Source organism: Hyla sarda, unplaced genomic scaffold (assembly GCF_029499605.1).
Source record: "Hyla sarda isolate aHylSar1 unplaced genomic scaffold, aHylSar1.hap1 scaffold_36, whole genome shotgun sequence".
In the NCBI taxonomy this organism is placed as follows: Eukaryota; Metazoa; Chordata; class Amphibia; order Anura; family Hylidae; genus Hyla; species Hyla sarda.
Genome location: NW_026610372.1, coordinates 378,286 through 400,318, shown reverse-complemented (window position 1 = coordinate 400,318; position 22,033 = coordinate 378,286). Strand labels below are relative to the sequence as shown.

At 43.5% G+C, this 22,033-nt stretch overlaps 1 protein-coding gene across 1 annotated transcript in view; it reads left to right on the top strand.

Moving 5' to 3' along the window:
- The window catches only part of LOC130331910 (transcription factor Sox-6-like), a gene marked incomplete in the record, with an annotated part of 403,713 nt that overhangs the window by 16,420 nt on the left and 365,260 nt on the right, over window positions 1-22,033 (top strand). Inside the window, 1 exon segment of the mRNA XM_056553725.1 lies at window positions 19,358-19,410.

Genomic DNA, 22,033 nt, shown 5'->3' with positions numbered 1-22,033 from the left:
ACTTTGTTTAGCTCTGCATATCAGCAGAAAACTGCTCCGAAATTGTAGAGGTCTCCTCCATCAATACGTACGGCGGCCTAATCACGACTCTGCGCCGCCAGGCCCCAGCACAACATTTATATTCATGAGCAGGTTCTAGGACCAAGCGTTACGCCAAAGTTCATGGCCGAAAAAGTGGAAGAGTTTTTTTTATGGTTTTTGTGTGCTTTTTTCTTTCCGTTGGTGACAATGTTCTTGTTTCTGAAAAAAAAGAAAATTTGGTTTTAGTTTTAAATATGAAACTTTTCTTTCCATTTTGTGAGTTTAAACACTGTATATTTCAAATTAATTATATTTTTATATAAAGGGGTACTCTGGAAAACCACTATTTATTTTTTATTTTATTTTTCAATGAACTGGTGCCAGAAAGTTAAACAGATTTGTAAATTACTTCTATTTAAAATTCTTAAACCTTCCAGTACTTATTAGCAGCTGTATACTACAGAGGAAATTTTTTCTTTTTTTTTTCTTTCTTTTTTTGTCTTGTCCACAGTGCTCTCTGCTGACACCTCTGTCTGTGTCAGGAACTGTCCAGAGCAGCATAGATTTGCTATGGGGATTTTCTCCTGCTCCTGACAGTTCCTGATTTTTTCCACCGGAGTACCCCAATGGGAAAAAGGGGTGTTTTTTATTATTATTTTTTTATATTAAAGGAAATGACTTTTAAAAAACACACACAAAAAAAAAAAAACTTTTTTTTTAAACTCTTATTACCAACAGGGTACTGTATTCTGCCTGTCATCCAGCTTTCTCAGTCTCCTGACATATAAGCCCAGATTTATCAAACTGTGGGAGAGAAAAACTGGAGTGATTTTCCCCACAGCAACCAATCACAGCTCAGCTAATGAGCTCTGGTAAAGGTGAAGTTGAGCTGTGATTGTTTTCTGTGCTAAAATCACTCCAGTTTTTCTCTCCCACAGTTTGATAATTCTGGGCCATAGACTGGGAAAGTTGGGTGACAAGCATGTGTTCTTTTAGTACAGGGAGATTACCTCCATAGGATAGGGGATAACATGCTAATCGGTGAAAGTCTGACTGCTGGGACGCACCTCCTGCATCCTTTTTCCTCTGCTCTGGTGCAGGCGGAGTGACATCACTCCAGCTGTGCCAGGGCAGACGTCAGCTGCCAGCAGGTACCGGTCAGCAGGTATCGGGGACATTTACCAGTATCTGTATCGGGACATCCTATTTTTTATTTCCAACATTTGCCGTTCTGGGGCTGGACAGTATTCTTTGTACATGAGGTGGATCTGGAGATTTTCAAAGACTTCACTTCATCCTCTCTTGGTGTTTTATGCCCTTTTTTATATTTCTTGATTTAATTTTAATTTTTTTATACTTTTTCCTATTTTTTTTTTCTTCTTTTCCTACTTTTTATCTTCCCCTAATTTATTCATTATCTCAGAGATTGTCCCATAGTATGGTTAAGTCCTTACAAGACCGATTACTTGAAATTGGGTTTTTCTCCACATTGTTTGGGTTAACTTTTCCCAAGCCATGAATCCTGTTCTGTTCAGTGTTTCCCAACCAGGGTGCCTCCAGCTGTTGCAAAACTACAACTCCCAGCAAGCACAGACAGCCAGAGGCCTACAGCTGGAGGCACCCTGATTGGGAAACACTGCTCTAAGGAGCCATTTGGCTGTGTTCAGATAGGAGCCCATCCCCACAAATGCTTATACATGTATTCTGCAGGGGGGCACTTCCCCGACCTTTCTCTCCTCTGACATGCATAAATTCGAGAGGCATTGTATACATAGATCAGCATTTCCCAACCAGTGTGCCTCCACTGACAAATAATTTAGATCTTAGGACAAATTCATTGAATTTATTCTTCATGTGCTTTTTTCTTTAGATTTTTCACGATTTATTGAATGTGTGTGTGTCATATATATATATATATATATATATATATATATATATATATATATATATATATATATATATATATATATATATATATATATAAAGATGTTTTTTTTTTTTTTTTGTGTATGATAAAAAAAAATTATTTCTTTTTCCTTTCCATAATTTTCCTATAACCTCAACCTTGGAATACGAAAAAGTCTTTGTAATCCTTCACTTACTAGAAAATAAATAAAAAAATCTAACTTTCTTTTAAATCTGAGACTTTTTTTTTTCTTTTACAAATTTCGACTGTAAATATCTCAAATTGATTGCTGTTTTTTTTTTTTTCTCTATGAACATTAAAGTCACTGGTTGGGCTACTTTCTTTTTCTGACCCATGAATACTGTTCTGGGGCTGGACAGTATTCATTATACATGAGATGGATCCGGAGACCTCCGGAGAATTCACTTCAGCTCGTTCTGGTTTTTATGTCCTTTTGTATGTTGTGTTTTTTTTTTTATGTTTTTTTTTTTTCTCCAGTCAGAATGCGTGCATTTATTATCTCACGCTGCAATTGCAAGAAAATAAAAGGACTTTCAGATTAAACATATTCCAATTATTTGCGATTTATTAAGGAAGCTATATGTTTTGGGCTGCAGATTTCCTTTGATGTCCTTCACATAGACTCGTTAATGATGCATTGCCAAAAACAAAAAAAGATAATGACATGTGAAATAATAATGGTGCCGCCGCCGAGACCGAGAGCTTTTAATTTGAGGTGTATTTTCTGTAATGCGTCATGTAGCCGGAGGACAATGCCTGCGAGGCTGTGTGTATTCACACCTCAGGTACATTAGCAGAAGGGTCCATTCACACATGAAAGAAGAGAAAGCCGGAAATCTCGAGCGGACTTTTTCTTTTTCTAAAAGGTTGAGTGTCGCATCTGATAGTTTACATGGCTGATGATAATTGTGCTGAGTGTTTTTGTAAAGTTGGCGACTTGTAATCTCTCCGATAATGCTACAACCTGTTCGTAGCATTGTCCTGACTGCAGCTAGATGCAGAATACAAACATTAATGCTTAAAGGGAAACCATCCGCGCATGATGGAGATGTGTTGGGTCGATAAGACACCAGAGCACGGAAGAGCTTTGAGCTTTTCGAAAGTAAAGCTGTCCTTAGACAGTTTTAGATAACTTCTTCATTGAGCAGCAATCGAAGCAACTTTCAGGGATGTGGAAATCCTATCGCCTGACGCCCAGGACATGTAGTTCCGGGTGCTGGGCAGGTGAATTTTTGATAGATTTAGCCCTGTATCAGGCAAGCAGGGACAGACTTCCCCCTTTTTCCTTAATGTCGGTGTGAGACGCAGGAGCCGATGCAAGTCTTCACCTCACACCGGCGCTCAGGGTGTATGGAGGGGGCGGCGGACCCCAGCTGATATCAGTAGCCGCCCCCCCCGTTGGCGTTTCTGTGGTACAGGCCTGTTTTTGCTGGGAGCAGATTTGCAGACGTGCGCTGCGCAGGCACGTACAAGGCAGCGGCGGGTATATGTGTGGTGTGTGTGTGTGTGTATATATGTAATGTATGATGTAGGGGGCAGTGGCCGATGGATGTGTGTGTGCATGTATGTATGTTTTGTACAAGGGCGGACTGACACATCGGGCACTAGGGCAGTGGCCAAGGGCCTGTGTCTCGGCGGTGGGGGGGGGGGGGGGGGGGGGGGCAGGTGCGCTGCTGCCAGTTGTGCTAATTTCTTAAGTGGCTTCTGGCCACCCGCACTAAATTGCACCATCATAATCCCGCCCCTTCATACTCGCCCGCCAACCAAGAGCCCCACTGATGCATGCGATCACGCCCGAACTTCAACTTCCAGCATGTTGCACCGTAGCCTAAACTGTAGAACTATAAAGTGCAACATGCTGGAAGTTGTAGTTTTGGTTTGGGTCAGCTGCAGAGCCATAGGCTGCATCAGGGCATGCTGGGTGTTGTAGTTACTAACTGCAATTCACAGTATTCCTTGACACAGCCTATGGCTCTGCAGCTGACACAAACCAAAACTACAACTCCCAGCATGTAACACAGTAACCTTAACTGTACTACTATACAGTATTAAACCATTAGATCTCCGCTGTCTAAGTTGACAGCAGTGTCTAAAGGGATCTTATATCCATCCCTGGTGGTCTAGTGGGGTGAATCGTACTATTTTGGTTGAAATTATTTGATCTACCGGGACAAGTGGATTTTCTTGAGGGACAAGTAGATTGTGTTCAGCTTTAGCCCCTTGGACAAGTAGTTTTTTTTATTTCCACACCTCTGAACTTTACAGCTGTTTTAAAACTGAAATCGCGACTCCGCCTACTTTTGAGGACCCGCCCATCTGTCCTCTTCTTTGAGGATCTTATTCTTACCTGTGATTTGAGCTTTGAGCTTGTCGAAAGCAAAGCAGTCCATAGACAGTTTAGACGTCTTCTTCATTGAGCAGCAATCACAACAACTACACAGCTGTTATTTAAAAACTGAACTCTGGGCTCCTGCCCCTTTTGAGGATTCTTCAATCTGACACCTCCCCTGAGGATCTTTTTCTTACCTGTTATTTAGTTAACTTATTTGTTCTTGCCTCTTTCCTTCACCAGACCCCACCTTCAACAATCTCAAGTAGTGTTCAGTCTTTCTCCCTTGGCTTTAATGGTATCAATTCTTCAGGTACTGAATTTTGTTGAGCTTGTGCCTGTATACAGCTGCCGATCTGGAGACGTAGAGCTGCAGTATAAAACATTGGGAACCAATATGGGGACAAGGCGGAGGACTACTGTTTACACACCATAGTCACACAATTATTTTTTATCAGATGTCACTTTTATTATTGTTTAGTGTTTCTTCCATGTTGGAGGTCATACATTCCTAGAAATGTATCATGATGTTGTCTGGGTCATGTGATGTTTATTGTCAGCTCAGTCCTGGTGTAATACGATGATATATATTTTTTTTTTGTTTGTTGTTGAATTCTTCCTATTTGCCACTATGGCTTCTTCTGACTCTTAAAGGGGTACTCCAGTGGAAAACTTTTATGAACTGGTGCCAGAAAGTTAAACAGATTTGTAAATTTCTTGTATTAAAAAATCTTAATCCTTTCAGTACTTTTTAGCAGCTGTATGCTACAGATATATATATTTTTTTCGTGGTGTCCAGTGAGAAAATCCCCATAGCAAACCTATGCTGCTCTGGACAGTTCCTGACATGGACAGAGGTGCCAGAGAGCACTGTGGTCAAGACAAAAAAGAAATTAAAAAAGTAAAGAATTTCCTCTGTAGCATACACATGCTTAAAAATACCAAAAGGATTAATATTTTTTTTTAAAGAAATCATTTGCAAATCTGTTTAACTTTCTGGCACCAGTTCATTTAAAAAAAAAATTTCCACCAAAGTACCCATTTGTTTTTTTTGCGTATGCGAGGAGGTGTTCAAGGCTAAATGACTGCTCACCCATGTGTGTCAGGGTTATTGGGGACTGGTTGATATTGGAGTCCAGTGCATCGAGGGCCAGGATATTGCAGAACTTTTAAAATGACTTTAAGAGGCATATCATGGCCCTCTCCCCATCCCATGGAGAGAATTTCTCCTCTGCTCGTGTAAAGCTAAGGTTACAGGGAGATATCTTGGGACCTGTAGTCTTATTCTGTGTAACGTCTTCTGAGCCAAGACTTCTGGAGCCTCCATGAATTAGTCAGCCACTTGTAGATAAAACAATTGTAATGGGTCCACTGGCAGGCCCAGAGGGGTTACCTTCTGTGTGCGAGTTGGGGGGTCTCCTGTGTGTGGGAATTTTGGGTTGTGTGTGTGGGGTTCTCCTATGTATGTGGCTTTGTAGGTTACCTTCTATGTGCAGGGTTTTGGGTTACCCTCTGGTTGTGAGGTGTGGGATCAGATTTTGGGTTTAGAGGTCTTCTGCATGTGATATTGGGGGTTTACCTTTTGTGTGTGGGGCTCACCTTCTGTGTTTGGGGGCTACCTTCTGCATGTGAGGTTTGGCACTTGCCTCTCTGTGTTTGGGGGTTACCTTTGTGAAGTTTTGGGCTCACCTTTCTGTGTTTAGGGGTTACCTTGCGTATGTGAGGTTTGGGGTTACCTTCTGTGTAAGGTTTGGGGCTCAATTTTAGTGTTTGGGGATTACCTTCTCTGTGTGAGGTATGGGGGTCCCTGGTGTGCAGGGTATGAGGGTCCTGGGCCTGCTCCTATGTGGGCTCGGCGTGTGGAGCAGACGTCTTATTTGTCCCACTTTGCTCTTGTTCTGAAGATGATGGTGGAGGATTTACCCGTGGATAAAAAGGCTTTACCTATAAGATATTAAATCCTCCTGCCTTCCTTAGAGGCTTTTTGCCAGATCTGTGATTCCTGTTCTCGGCTCCTCGTCATCATCGCCCTCATCCACTCACAGCTATTGTGCTTCAGATATTGCACTCCCTACAGTCACCCCAAAATTCTGTGGCCTCCATACAATCTATAAGACTGATTAGGCTCCATGTACTCAGAGATACGGGCCCTCTGGGTGCTGGTGGCCATTATTTGTAATTTACTGTCCTGATTGATAGAAGATATGCCTTACTCATTTGTAGGCCGAAGACCTATCCTGACGCAGTCCTGAGCACATCGCTGAGGATCTGTTACAAGGTATCAGTGAGTGCCAGCTCTACATCAGCTCTTGTGGCCCTTGTGATGGTGGAGATGTCGTATCACCTGCTCTTTGCCCCATCTGTTACATTTGAGGACGTTAATGACATGGCAGCTTCCAGTGGCGGTGGTGGCAGTCACACTACGGGGCTGCAGGTTCATGTTCCATTAATTTCTACCACTTGCCTCTTTGCGATGCACAGACTTAAACCGTGACATCAAAGATATTCTGACCGCGCACTTGTAGGTTCACGCCGCAGTTGTCTACTGAAAATTTCAAGAAATGAATGAAATATAAATGAAGAAATTTAATGGAAGACGCAGGATGGAGAATACAGAGCGCGGTTCCCCCCCCTCCCCACTCCGCAGACAATTATTATGACTTTTCATTTCCCATAGACTGTGATTATCTCACAATCCGACCATTGGTCATGTCAGAAAGGGACATTGTAAGCAAATGAGAGGAAGCGGCTGACCATTGAGCAGAATGAAAGTGCTGCCACTACCGAGACTTATGGGCGCAGATTCCAACAATGGCCCTCAGACCTATTTCCTCCGCTGTGCGGCTACATCCTGAGGAGTAATTCATGGGCCTCCTGAGCTCATTACGGTTATTGTCACCTCCCTGCACGTTATTACTGCTCTGTCTGATCCCAAAAGCTGAGATATGGGGGGGGGGGGGGGGGTGCTGGGCACAAAATAGGAGGTGCGCAGGTACCCCAACTATTAAAAGTAATAATGATTTAAAGAGAGCAAAGTCAAGACAGTAGTGTATCTAAGCCTGTGGTGTTACTGCCTACAGAGGTGATGTATCTAAGTGTCTCACACTGTCTGCTCAGGCAGTAGATCTAAGACTGCCAAGATGTTCTCTGCTGAGATAGTGGTATCTAAGTCTTTTGTAGTGTTGTATGCTGAGCCAGTGGATTCAACCTGATTGTTTGTGATACTCCCTGTTTAGCTGCTGTATCTGAGCCAGTTAGGTGTGATAATCTCAGCTAATACAGTATATCTAAGGGTATCGTGTTACTGTCTGCTGGGTCAGTGTATCTGAATCTATCGCTATACTGTCTGCTTAGCCAGGGTATCTATCTTAGGCTATGATGTGAAAAACTGTCTGCTAAATCACTCTCTTTTGTGTGATACTGTCTGATGAGCTGTGTATCTAATCCCTGTACTGTAGAGCTGAGTATGTAATCCTCTCATCTTTTAGTGAGTGACCATAAAAGACTAGACCTCATAATGTAAACAATTTGGCTAGGACCACATGACGCTGGTTTTTCCACCTCAGATCACCTGCACATGACACATGCAGATTCTGCTGAGGATTTTACCCACCCTGCTTTGAAAGGGATGAAATCTGTGATAAAACAGAAATGATCACGCTGATTATTGCCCCGCTGAGGATTTACACATCTGTGCCACTGGAGAATTTATGTGCAGGAAAATCTCAGTGTGAGGATGAGGTGCTTAACATCTCATTCACTTTTTTCTGGTATTGTAATCATATACCACTCATTGTTGCCAATCGGACATTTCTGCCATTGATATCCATTGTCTTTTCCAGCATTGTTACCCATCAGTGTTCTCCATTGTTACCCTTTGTGTTCTCCTCCATTGTTAACCTTCATTGTTCACCCCCCATTGTTACCCATTGGTGTTCTCCATTCTTGGCCATCGATGTTCTCCTCCATTGTTACCCATCGGTGTTCTCCTCCATTGTTAACCTTTGGTGTTCTCCTCCATGGTTAACCTTTTGGTGTTCTCCATTGTTACCCATCGGTGTCCTCCTCCATTGTTAACCTTTGGTGTTCTCCTCCATTGTTAGCCATCGGTTTTCTCCTCCATTGTTAGCCATCGGTTTTCTCCTCCATTGTTACCCATCTGTGTTCTAATTTTTTAGCCTTAAGTGTTCTCCTCCATTCTTAACCATTGGTGTTCTTCCCCATTGTTGGCCATTGGTGTTCTCCTCCGTTGTTGGCCATTGGTGTTCTCTTCCATTGTTACTCATCAGTGTTCTCATTTTTTAGCCTTCAGTGTTCTCCCCCATTGTTACCCATTGGTGTTCTCCCCCATTGTTACCCATTGGTGTTCTCCATTGTGGGCATTGGTGTTCTCCATTTTTAGCCTTCGGTGTTCTCCTCCATTATTACCCATCAGTCCTGTTTCCCTTTTTCTTAGTCTGTTATCTCCCCACCTCTGTGCTCCCTTTTGGATTTGCCAATGATCATAATTTGTTCCATTTTGTTTTCCTCTTTGCACCCTGTTATTTTGGAACCTTGATCCTCGTAACGTTCTCGCCCAAAATTTCCATTCTATTCAGAAAAGGACAGCAATGGCTAAAATCACTGGGTTTTCTTTTTTTAGATGTTAATTGCATCACGGTTAAACATGTGATGTGTTGCTGGTTTTTCCATTGGCGGTGATGCAGCCTAATTTTATAATTAACACCCAACACTCCATCTTGTGTCCTCCATGAGGGGGGGAGGGTGGTTGGGGGTCTGTAGCAATGGACATGACCTTTTGTAAAGAATATAAAACTCTTATCTGATGCTGCAGATTTCTTTTTTTTTTCAAATTTTTTTCCCTACTCTCTCGAAAATGTCAGTGACAAACCCCATATTTTTCTATTTTCATTTAGCTTCTTTTGCTTCATGTTTCCCAGGGACAGAGAAAAGGCAGTTTACCACTAAAGCCCCCATCACCTTTCTAAGCCACTAATTTATCCTGCTGGAGAGAGGACACAGCGAGTCGCTGCCGCATCCAGGACTGCAGCGCAAGCAACAATTTACGAAATTGTACAGAAAGCGGTGCCGGGCGCTCGCCATCCTCACACGGCACACTCAGGAATTTTTAGTCTAAACATAGCACAGATAAGATGCATTTCTGTTTGTCCGGAACGCGGTTGCACAATTAACCTGTGTGAGATTTCTTGGCTAATAAAACCAATCCCATTTATCTGCGGCGGCGGCTCTTGTTCCAGGGTGGAGTGTGAATTGTTTAGACGGGAATTTCTGACTTTTTAAAGCGACAGAGGTGTAGAAAAGTTTTACAAATCACATCATGGCTCTTTTATTTCTTGAACATATATAGTGACAGAACAAATAAGGGCGTCATCAGCAGTGGATACGTTATTGCTACATTGTTTTGCGCCATCTCTATACATTGGCTTCTTGTTACTCTTAACAAGTTTAGCAGCCTCACAACGGTGTGTGTCATAGAGCAGACATGGCCGGTTCCCCCATGTGGAGAGGAATATGCTTGAGCAGGGGCTGATCTCACAATCACTGGATCATCTTTATTATAGAATTACATCATAAATTATATCCAAATATCTGTGAATCATTAGATAACACGGATGTGTCCATCGTTACCAACATGACTGGCAAACGACATTGGGTTGTCTTTCCTGAGCCGTTATTCTGAGGTATCATCCTTGGACCCTGTTCACTCCACATACTGAAGGTCTTCTTACATTTTGCAGTATTTGTTGGAGGTATACATTGGGAGGATTTCTTAATGTATAAGACATCATACACACCATGTTCTGTGCTAACATTGTTGCATGCACAATTAAAGCTCCAGCACATATGCCATAGGCCCCTGTTGTCGCACTGGACGGGATTTGTCAGTATACCGTAGCTGCCTGCATATTCCTGTACAGTGGCCCACTGCAAAGATGTATATTGTATAGTGTACAATCTGCATCAAAACCAATGTATGTTGCCCTATGACTTAACAGTGACATTATCATTTTATTTTATACTATGTCTGTATGGAATAGCTCTGTTAAAAAAAAAATAAAATAAAAAAAAAAAAAAGTTTTCTGATTGTATATTGGCCTATAGGAGACCAGTGACCAGGATCCTCTGGGTATGTTTCACATGTACAGAGTTTTTCTGTGAAAAATATAGGATGTGGATGCTGCAAAATGCATTGTGAAGATAGAACGGCGCATGGCTGTGTTCTCGGGGCGCTGTACTTTCTGTGGGGGCAGTGATAGGGCAATAAGATGTAGCAATACTAGTGTCCACCTCTCTGCTGTCGAAGTCCTGTGCTGCTGTGCCTTCACATTCTGGCTGTCTCTTTCCTCAAAGTACATTGAGTTCTGAAGGTGTTGTCCTTACTTAGACTTGAAGTGGACTGGGCTCGGACATCCTGCCTTCTCAGGTGAAGACACATTGATGGTTTTGTGGTTGGGGGAACAGCTTTGAGCTACTGGAGGATTTTTGTCTTCGGGTGAAGTAATGCGCATGTCCCGCCATCAGCCGCTACATTGTGTTCTTGCATTGTAGTGAAGAGAATGAGGAGAAGCTTGAGTGTAATTACACCACATATGTATCAATTGACACCTCATATTGCTTGACAAAACCCGTCACATCATTCTCTCACCCCAAACCAAAGTAAGAGATGCTGATGTCAATTGCACAAGTCTTCAGCTGCGGATTTTAACACCCCTCCAAAAGTAAAAAAAACACCCTGCAGTCTGCCTTCTGCCTACATAGAGGCCTTTATGTTCCAGCAGACAGGCCCCGGACTAGTAAATTTGAAGTGAGTGTTATTTGATTCGACAAACTTACTGCGAGCGCATGTCCAACACGCCAGCGCGGCCTGCTTCGAGGCTCGCAGCAGCCCTGCACCGCAATGATAGATTTTTATTAACTGCTTCTGTTTTTATTAAGGATAATGAGAACCGTGTGTTTGGCCTTGCGAACAAAACTTCTATGACCTTTTATGTGACCCACCTGTTGTGCTTTCACAAACCATAATACTAACCGTATGTGCGAGTGATCTGGAGTATCGCAGCGTGTCAGCACCCGCCAGGAGAAAACCTCATTTGTCTGTTACCGTAAGCAGATGTAGAAAATATCTTCCGCAGCCAGGGCAGGACGATCTGCAGACGTTATCTGATGGAGGATAAAGCACAATTTATGGAGATGTCACCGCAGTTAATCTGCAGAGAATAACGGGCGGGAAAAGCCCTGCCCTACTGTGTGCGTCCTGTGAAAGATCAGCCCTATAATAATAACATACCAGCCAGAACATTAAGACCTAATACTGTGTGAGTCCTCCTTGTGCCTGCCTCTGTTTGCTTTTAGGGAGGAAAAAAAATCTGCAAGGTGCAAATTTTCCAGATTGTGAACATGATCCAGGCCAGAAAGGTAGAGGGAAAACAAGAGAGATAAATGTCACAAGAAGAGAGATGGTGACCAAAGCCAGGGTCTCTCCAAGAACACAGTACTCCTGGAATACTGTAGGACAGGAAATCTCACACTCTGAAATCAACTGGGACCATGCAAAGACTGACACAACCCAACAAGATTTTGATCCAGAATCCACAAATCAAGGTAGGATTAGTAAAGAGAAGCTTGAATGTAGTGGTGATGGGAACCAACAACTTGTGGTCAGGAAAAGAAGTCAGACCTAAGGTTATCTCTCCACACGTAGCTAGGCCTTGGAGTGTCCTCAACCTCGTACCTTTTTGCCCACAATGACTAAATTGTATGAGCTCTACTGGTTTGGAAGAGGACAATTGAATGTCAAAGCAAATGAGAATGTTGAGGAGCTTATTTCCTGAGACCTATCCTGGAGATGAAAATTCTCGCTAAGAATATCGGGGCATCCAGATGCAAAGTAAGAGGTCATCCCACCCATCTGCCTTGATCTAACCAGAATATCCCTCCATAGAGAGCAGCCACTAATATCTTGCTATCCCATATTAACTCTGAAGTCAGGGTGTGAGATTTTATTGTATAATGTCCAACCGTGGATGTTCTCAGAAACTGCAGTGGAGAGGAAACGCCACCGGGTTCTTTGACCACGCTCTAAAATTAAGTGTGGAAAGTTGTCAGAGATAACACAATTGCATCATTTAATTTATATATGGGTGAATTCCAAACCACTGCTTCGTCGAGAGAAAAATGATGTAGTCTACAGAGAGCACAGTTTTGTATAGTAGACTGGATGATAAACTCCCAACAAGCCTTTGGATCCTGGTCATGTTGTGGAGGTCCTGAGAGCCGAGACGTTGGAACCAGTGTGGGATCGCAGAAGCAGCAGAGAAACAGAGGCGGGTGACTGTAGACTGTGGACATGACTGGAGATTCCCCAGAGAGCCTGTATAATCTCTTGCTGGCAGGAGCCATTCTGGGCCATTGGCAAGTTCATTCACTTCCAGAGACAGGGAAGCAGACACATTGCTGATGAAATGCATGGCCTGTTGATACTATTACGAACACGTACTGGAGAAATGGAGATATTCTCAAAGCCTTAAAGGGGTACTCCGCCCCAAGACATCTTATCCCGTATCCAAGGATAGGGGATAAGATGTCTGATCGCAGGGGTCCCGCTGCTGGGGACCCTCGCGATCTCTCTTGCAGCCTCTGAGTCATCAGCTCTCCAGAGCTACATTTGCTCTGTGGCTGATGACTCACAATACAGGGACAGAGGTTCGTGACGTCATGGCTCCGCCCCCTCACAACTTCACACCCCCTTAATGCAAGTCTATGGGGGGGGGCGTGACTGTTGCCACGCCCCCTCCCATAGACTGGCATTAAGGGGGTGGGGCCATGACATCAAAAAACCGCCAGCCCCTGTCATCAGCCATGGAGCAAATTTAGCTCCTGAGAGCTGAGGACTCAGGGGCTGCAGAAGAGATCGCGGGGGTCCCCAGCAGGGGGACCCCTGCCATCAGACATCTTATCCCCTATGCTTGGATAGGGGATAAGATGTCTAGGGGCGGAGTACCTCTTTAATCTGCTCAGTGCTGGCTTTACTGGTGTATGCAGGCTACGGGATCCCTCTGGTCTTGATTCTCCCTACAAGTAGATTGCACCATTGATCCTTCACATGAGTTCTGCTCTGCTCCTCATCCCTCTGGTCTTAACCCTGCACGAAGACATAGACTTTACCGGAGGAAGGTCCCCAGTTCACAGTCCCCAGGATAGTTATAAATTTGTGGCAGTAATGCTGATCCTGCTGTAGTGCAGTTAGGAATGGAGCTGTGGTGCTGGTTGCCTTGGCAAACTAATGCTACCATGCATCCAAAACATGCCCAAGTCAGCATGGCTGTGGTAAAGGACTAGAGCCAAGGCAGGAGAAGAGGAAGTGTCCAGTTGAATGGCAACAAAGCAGCCATTGGCAGGATCTACAGGAGATGGTGGTTTTCTTCAGGACAAAGTATAGTTTTCGAGCATAACATTGCCCCCACCGACTTGTCTTCCCATAGTGGATCCTGGTACCATCTCTTCTCCAGGTAAGTGACACGCACACATCCAGCCATTGACATGATGGAGAATGTCATCCAGCAGACCAGGCCCCTTTTTCCATTGCTCCTGTTCTGATGATCACATGCCCATTGTAGACACTTTTGGCAGTGGAGTGTCATTGCCCCAGATGTTGGAGTTCCACTGTTAGGGGTGTGTGCTTCCTCTGCTGCTTACCCCAGTTTTGCACCAATTAACCCAGTCTCATGTTGAATAAGACAGAACATTCTCTCCGTTCTCTCTTTTTGTATAAATGTTCACAATACTTAAAAGGAAAGTGATTCTACATCATGTACATGAAGATTAGAGCGGGAACAGCATCATACAAAGTGATCTACTTCACAAAAAAAACTTTATTATAGATACCAGTGGGCATTGAACTGCGCCCTCTTCAGGACAGGCATGGAAGTGCGACATACCTGAAGACCTCTCCCTATTGCGTTTCCTGGGATTTTACACTAAAGGTTATATTGGTCTCAGATTCTGGTTACAGATGTGAAGTAACAGCTGTCATTGGGGCCGTTCAGTGACAGGTAGCAGGGGTGGGGACATAAGAAGAATGTTAAACAAACAGACAAGTTTATTCTCCACAACATCTTATGGGTTGTGATTTGAAATTGATTTGTTAATCAAAAATAAATAGGGAAGTCGAGATTGATCCCATTTTCCTATCTCCTTATGGATGATTTGACAGTCAAATCTGAATTGATAGCCGTGTTGGCGGGACGGGCGAGGTAACCCCATCATCTCTGGATCACTTCAGTCTCATTACATCCACAGTGATTGAAATGTGGAAGCGACTGATTGATTTTCTGTCTCGCATTACAGTCCGGTGTACATGGCTGCTGTACGGCTCTGTTCTGTATAGGGTTGATGACTATAATAGTTTATGAAGGATGATGGGAGTGATACTTTGTGTGTGTGACACTATTGATTCCGCTCTGTGTATAATGCTACTGAATCTGTTGTTGCTTTTATATGGAGAAGAATCATCTTGTATGAGAGTAGATTGAAGACTGACGACACTTCATCTGTTTATAACAACAAAACCTACTAATCTTCGATGACAAGGATTACAGCTTTATTATGGTGGGATCTACTGCTATATTAGGGTGGGATCTACCACAATATTATATCTATTACTAAATTATGATAAAATCTACTGCTATATAATGGGGAAACCTCTCTGTACCTGCAGAATCTGCTGCTGTATAAGGGTGGGGATCTACTATAAAATGGTGGGTTCTACTACTATCTTATGGTGAGAACTTCTGCTATTATCTGATGTGGTGATATCTGATCCACCAGTTATGGACATATCTTTGGTTCATTGGTGGGATCTCCTGCTATGAGATCGAATTGTGGTTCTTTTTAGATCCCTGTGGTTTTGTTTATAAACATGGCGGCTGTAGAAGACGATGGCAGTGGACTCGCATCTTTAGTGTCCATTGGCTCAGTGGTGCCGCTGGTTGGGGGTCCAGCCGTTCACATTTCATGTCATTACCTTTCATGCTTTCCTCCTCCTCAAATGATAACTCTCCCCCCATTCTGAGAGCTACTCAGGGACAGGAGCCCTCGGCGATGTCTGATGTGACGTTGGCTGCTCACACATGTGGGATTCGTACGGTTGTTCTCATGCAGAAGATAATGTTGTGTCTGATGTGTGACCACGGCCGGAGGACACGTTAATTTTGCCGGACAATGTGTCTCATCCTTGCGTTGATAAAAAAAAAAAACATATTCTTACACTTACCCGTCTCCTGCAGCAAGAGATATATTAAATGACTTATAAATGCCTCGTCCAGCGCCAGACAGCTGCGTAATGGTGGGATTCACAAGACGCAGCCACCTCATTATCTGAAATATGGAAAAACAATGAAGAATGAGCCTAAAAAGTTAAGTCCTGTCCTGTAGAGTCTGTAGCCAAATAATTCTCGTTTACATGGCGTAGATTCAGGGTGGATAATTTATTTATCTCAGAATTATTCAGCTTCTGTATGGGGCCAAGTTCTCCCATGGAAGCAATACTAGAGGGTTGAACCCCAAAAAAATGGAAAGATGGCGGCACTCAAGCTTCAGACAGGGTTTAAAAGGGGGGGGGGTTTGGGGTCCCAGCAGCCGGATCTTCTGCAGTCAAACATCGGACCCACACAATCAGACATCTTATGCACCTATCCTTAGGATAGAGAATAGAATGCCCAGGGGCAGTACCGCTTTAATCTCTTCTGCTTAAATACAAACCCTATAGAACACTGTGGTTGTTACAATATATCCTTCTCCACTAGTCTGTGTAATAACCCTATAGAGAACTGTAGTTGTTACAATGTATCCTTCTCATCAGATGTGATAACCCTATAGAGGAGTGTGGTTGTTGCAATGTGTCCTTCTTCTCCAGACTGTCCAGCAGGGTTAGAGATGGATTGCCCCTATGCTGCCTTCCCAGCCCCCTTTTTATGATGCAGATCTAGGGTCCCTCTATGACTTCCTGCTCCCATATGTTGATCCCTTATTGTTATAAACCTTAATGGAGGGTGCTAGTGGCAGTCACAGTTGACGTGACACATGGCGGTCACCCTGGTGGCCGGTCCCAGCCATGGTGAAAGCCATATACATGCAGTAACTTGTTGGACCGTCGTATAGATAAAATCCTGGCAGTGTCTCCCCAGCTCTTTGATGTGATTCCAGGATCACACCAAAGGGATAGGAACCACGTGATGCCACAACTATGTGATCCGGCCGTCCTGTAAGCTTACTCCCGCCATTGTCTGCGGGTCCTCACATTACATTGTGTTTAATCAGAAAACTGTAATCATTCAGGATAGAAGCGGGCACTGCTTAACCCTTCGCTCACCAGCCTGAACCACAGCCATGTCATACATATGTTATGGCAGATAATCCACTTGTAGAGATGCCGCTTATCTCCATCGAGTCTATGCTGCTCCAGAATGTGACATGATTCTCCCCACAAGTAGATTACACCATTGATCCTTCACACGACTTCTGCTGCAGATGTGGATATAATCCCGTATTAGCGGCTCGCACCGCATTTACACCACTGCTGACTGCCACCGATCAGATGCGTTTCAGCTCAGTCAGTCAGTGGTCCAGTGTCTTTATGATGTTTACTCGGTAAATAAGACCCTGGGTCACTGAATCCTATCTGTTACTGGGAAAGCTGGGTGCCAGCTTTTATGTTCCCAACCATGATGGTTCCTGAGAGGCAGATCTGCCTAATATCATCATATGACAGTGGAAGATTTGTTTGTGCAAAAATGACTGTGTGCGCCATTCAGGACTTCAGCATGTGCAGCCCCTTTTAGACTTTTTTTTGGGGGGTCGTCTTTATTATTTCCAGGCCCTGAGAGGATGGCTGATATGGGGCATTCATAGAGAGTTTTTCAGACTTCACACAATCCAGTTTTGCTGCAGCTGAATGAAGCTCAGTTTCCCAAAAACAGTGCTCCTTTGTTCTGTAAAGGCGCTTCTGTTTAGAGAAAACAATAAAAATAAACTACCTGGCCACTTACTGGGAGAGGAAATCGCCCTATGAACTGACCTGAAGTTGCTAGTTGTGTCTGTATCTGGACTGAGCAACGACGTATTGTACTACATCAACAACGCACACAACACATGACATTGTACTAAGGGATGTAAGTCACTATATCGACGACACACACAACGCATGACATTGTACTAAGGAATGTAAGTCACTATATCAACGACACACACAACGCATGACATTGTACTAAGGGATGGGAGACACTATATCCACGACACACACATGACATGTACTAAGGAATGGGAGACACTATATCCACGACACACACATGACATTGTACTAAGGGATGTAAGTCACTATATCGACGACACACACAACGCATGACATTGTACTAAGGAATGTAAGTCACTATATCAACGACACACACATGACCTGTACTAAGGGATGGAAGACACTATATCCACGACACACACATGACATGTACTAAGGAATGGGAGACACTATATCCACGACACACACATGACATGTACTAAGGGATGGAAGACACTATATCCACGACACACACAACGCATGACATGTACTAAGGGATGGAAGACACTATATCCACGACACACACTACATGTACTAAGGGATGGAAGACACTATATCCACGACACACATGACATGTACTAAGGGATGGAAGACACTATATCCACGACACACATGACATGTACTAAGGGATGGAAGACACTATATCCACGACACACATGACATGTACTAAGGATGGAAGACACTATATCCACGACACACACAACGCATGACATGTACTAAGGGATGGAAGACACTATATCCACGACACACACAACGCATGACATGTACTAAGGGATGTAAGACACTATATCCACGACACACACAACGCATGACATGTACTAAGGGATGGAAGACACTATATCCACGACACACACAACGCATGACATGTACTAAGGGATGGAAGACACTATCCACGACACACACAACGCATGACATGTACTAAGGGATGGAAGACACTATATCCACGACACACACAACGCATGACATGTACTAAGGGATGGAAGACACTATATCCACGACACACACAACGCATGACATGTACTAAGGGATGGAAGACACTATATCCACGACACACACAACGCATGACATGTACAAAGGGATGGGAGACACTATATCGACAACGCACCCCACATGATATAATGCAATAAGGGATGTTAGACATTAAATCGACAATGCACACAGCGCATGGCGTGGTACTAAGCGATATGAGACACTGTATCGACGATGCGAACCACATGACATTGTACTAAAGGATGTGATACGTTATAGCAACAACGCATTCCACAACATATTTACTAAAAGATGTGATATGCTATATAGACGATGCACCCCACAACATATTTACTAAAAGATGTGATATACTGTATCAACGATGCACCCCACAACATGTTTACTAAGAGATGTGATATGCTATATCGATGATGCACCCCACAACATATTTACTAAGAGATGTGATATGCTATATAGACGATGCACCCCACAACATATTTACTAAAAGATGTGATATACTGTATCAACGATGCACCCCACAACATATTTACTAAGAGATGTGATATACTGTATCAATGACATTCCCCACAACATATTGTCCTTAGGGTCGAGAGTTGCTATAATGATGATATAAACCCATGCATACTAAGGAATGTGATGGCGTGCACCACACAATATATTGTAATAAGGGATCTGATTCGCTATGTCGACAACACACACCACGTGACTTTGTACAAAGGGATATGAGATGACTTATTTCTCAGGGATATGCTGCCTGTAGTCAGACTGGATGTAGACCCTGGGATTCTGAGTGTCAGACAGTATTGTATTGGTAGATTTGATGTTGTTCAGTTCTTAGCTTGAGTTCTGATCCTATGTTGTTTTTCCCTTATATCAGCTGAGCCCCTGTCCCTCACCCATTATAAAGGGTCTTCTTCAGTCCAGACTTTGGGTCTCATCATTCTCTTTCCTTTCTCCGCAGATCAGTTTCATGAATTCACAGGCAGACGATCAGTGACTTTTTCTTGACTTTATGTAAGTACCAGATCTTTTACCTGTTTATGATGGGAGATGGGATTCATTGTGTATTTACAAATGTCACAAAGCTGTAAAACCTCAGACATTGTAAGGTGTAAGGTTCCTGGGATGAGGAGGAGTGGTGTGGACAAGCCTAAGGATGTATATGGGGGATACGTATAACTTGTATTGTTCACTAGTGAGTCTACATCGGAGAAGGATTTAGGTGGAACTGTCAACAATGAACTGTATCATACCAATCAATGCCAATCTGCTGCAACTAAAGCTCATAAGATATTGGCCCTAATTTATCTAAATGTGTGAGACATACTGAAGAGTTTTGCCCACACTGACTAATCCCAGCTCGGCTTTCAGTTGACGAGAGCAGGTTATGATAGTGAAGCTGAGCTGTGATTGGTTGTGTAAATATCCCATGTGAGGTATGGAAGATCTCGGGTACGAGGAAATGTGGTCAGATAAGAGAAAAGACAAAGGGATATGATGCCAGAAGCGGTGTGATCATTATTTGGTCTGTGGGGCATCTGGCTTAGCGTGTGCAGAGTTGTTAGGATGTTGCATACAGAGATCTATATGGTGACCACTAGGGGGCAGAATTATTTTTAGTGACAATGTGATCTATGATGTGTGGTTTCTGTCTCTGTGGACTCTGTGTGACTAGATACACGTGATAGACTTGTATAGGTGATGCCCGAGGAGTTACTGGCATTACCTGGAGGAAGAATTCTCTGCTTCAGCGTTCCTTTGCCCTTGTGGGGTTGGACTCATTATTGTATGGACTCCTATATGCTGCAGCCATTTTAGTCTTCAAAAGGAAAGACAAAAAGTTACATAGTAAGGCATATAACCAAAATTGTCCCCTTTACTGCCCTGTGTTTCTGCGGTCTGTCCTTCCCTCCATACTGAGTGGGCGGACTCTTCCTGGTGTTACATCTGACATCAGCAATCCGCTGTCCTCCCCACTCACAGCATGTATAGTCACAGAGAGAACTGTAGCAGCATCTCCAACCTCCCCCTCCACCCTTTCTATTTGTTACATCTCCCTCCTCCCCCTTCACCCTGCCTACTATTTGTTACATCTCCCTCCTCCCCCTCTACTCTGCCTACTATTTGTTACATCTCCCTCCTCCCCCTCTACTCTGCCTACTATTTGTTACATCTCCCTCCTCCCCCTCCACTCTGCCTACTATTTGTTACATCTCCCTCCTCCCCCTTCACCCTGCCTACTATTTGTTACATCTCCCTCCTCCCCCTCTACTCTGCCTACTATTTGTTACATCTCCCTCCTCCCCCTCTACTCTGCCTACTATTTGTTACATCTCCCTCCTCCCCCTCTACTCTGCCTACTATTTGTTACATCTCCCTCCTCCCCCTTCACCCTGCCTACTATTTGTTACATCTCCCTCCTCCCCCTCTACTCTGCCTACTATTTGTTATACCTCCCTCCTCCCCCTTCACCCTGCCTACTATTTGTTACATCTCCCTCCTCCCCCTCTACTCTGCCTACTATTTGTTACATCTCCCTCCTCCCCCTCTACTCTGCCTACTATTTGTTACACCTCCCTCCTCCCCCTCCACCCTATTTGTTACACCTCCCTCCTCCCCCTCCACTCTGTCCACTATTTGTTACATCTCCCTCCTCCCCCTCTACTCTGCCTACTATTTGTTACATCTCCCTCCTCCCCCTCTACTCTGTCCACTATTTGTTACATCTCCCTCCTCCCCCTCTACTCTGTCCACTATTCGTTACATCTCCCTCCTCCCCCTCTACTCTGCCTATTTGTTACACCTCCCTCCTCCCCCTCCACTCTGTCCACTATTTGTTACATCTTCCTCCTCCCCCTCTACTCTGCCTACTATTTGTTACATCTCCCTCCTCCCCCTCTACTCTGCCTACTATTTGTTACATCTCCCTCCTCCCCCTCCACTCTGCCTACTATTTGTTACATCTCCCTCCTCCCCCTCCACTCTGTCTACTATTTGTTACATCTCCCTCCTCCCCCTCCACTCTGCCTACTATTTGTTACATCTCCCTCCTCCCCCTCTACTCTGCCTACTATTTGTTACATCTCCCTCCTCCCCCTCCATTTTGCCTACTATTCTAGCATTTTAGGGAGTTGTAGTTTTGCAACAGCTGGAGACACCCTGGTTGGCAAACACTGCCCTATAGACAGACTTAGATCTCTGCTCTTCTGCACAGAGACTTCATAACTCCCAGAACAGAATCCTCTTCAAGGATCATTGGCCCTGATTTACTATCAGTGTCAGGTTTTCTGTTATGTTGAATTTCCGTCTTGACTTTGTGTTTTCACTTTATCTATTTTATTCACCCGCACGTGTGTGTGTGTGTGTAAATATATATATATATATATATATATATATATATATATATATATATATATATATATATATAAATTTGTATATAATTTATTTTATTTTTTAATTTGGAGTAAATGCTGACTAAGGCACAAATTAAATAGTTAACTTTAATAAATAAACAAACAAACAAAAAAAATTATTTCTCATATCAGAAAAATCGAATCGCCTCACATTCAGAATTACAAAAACAAAAAAACAGAAATCAAGCATTTTTAACTATGAAAAGGTCAAATATTTCCGTATA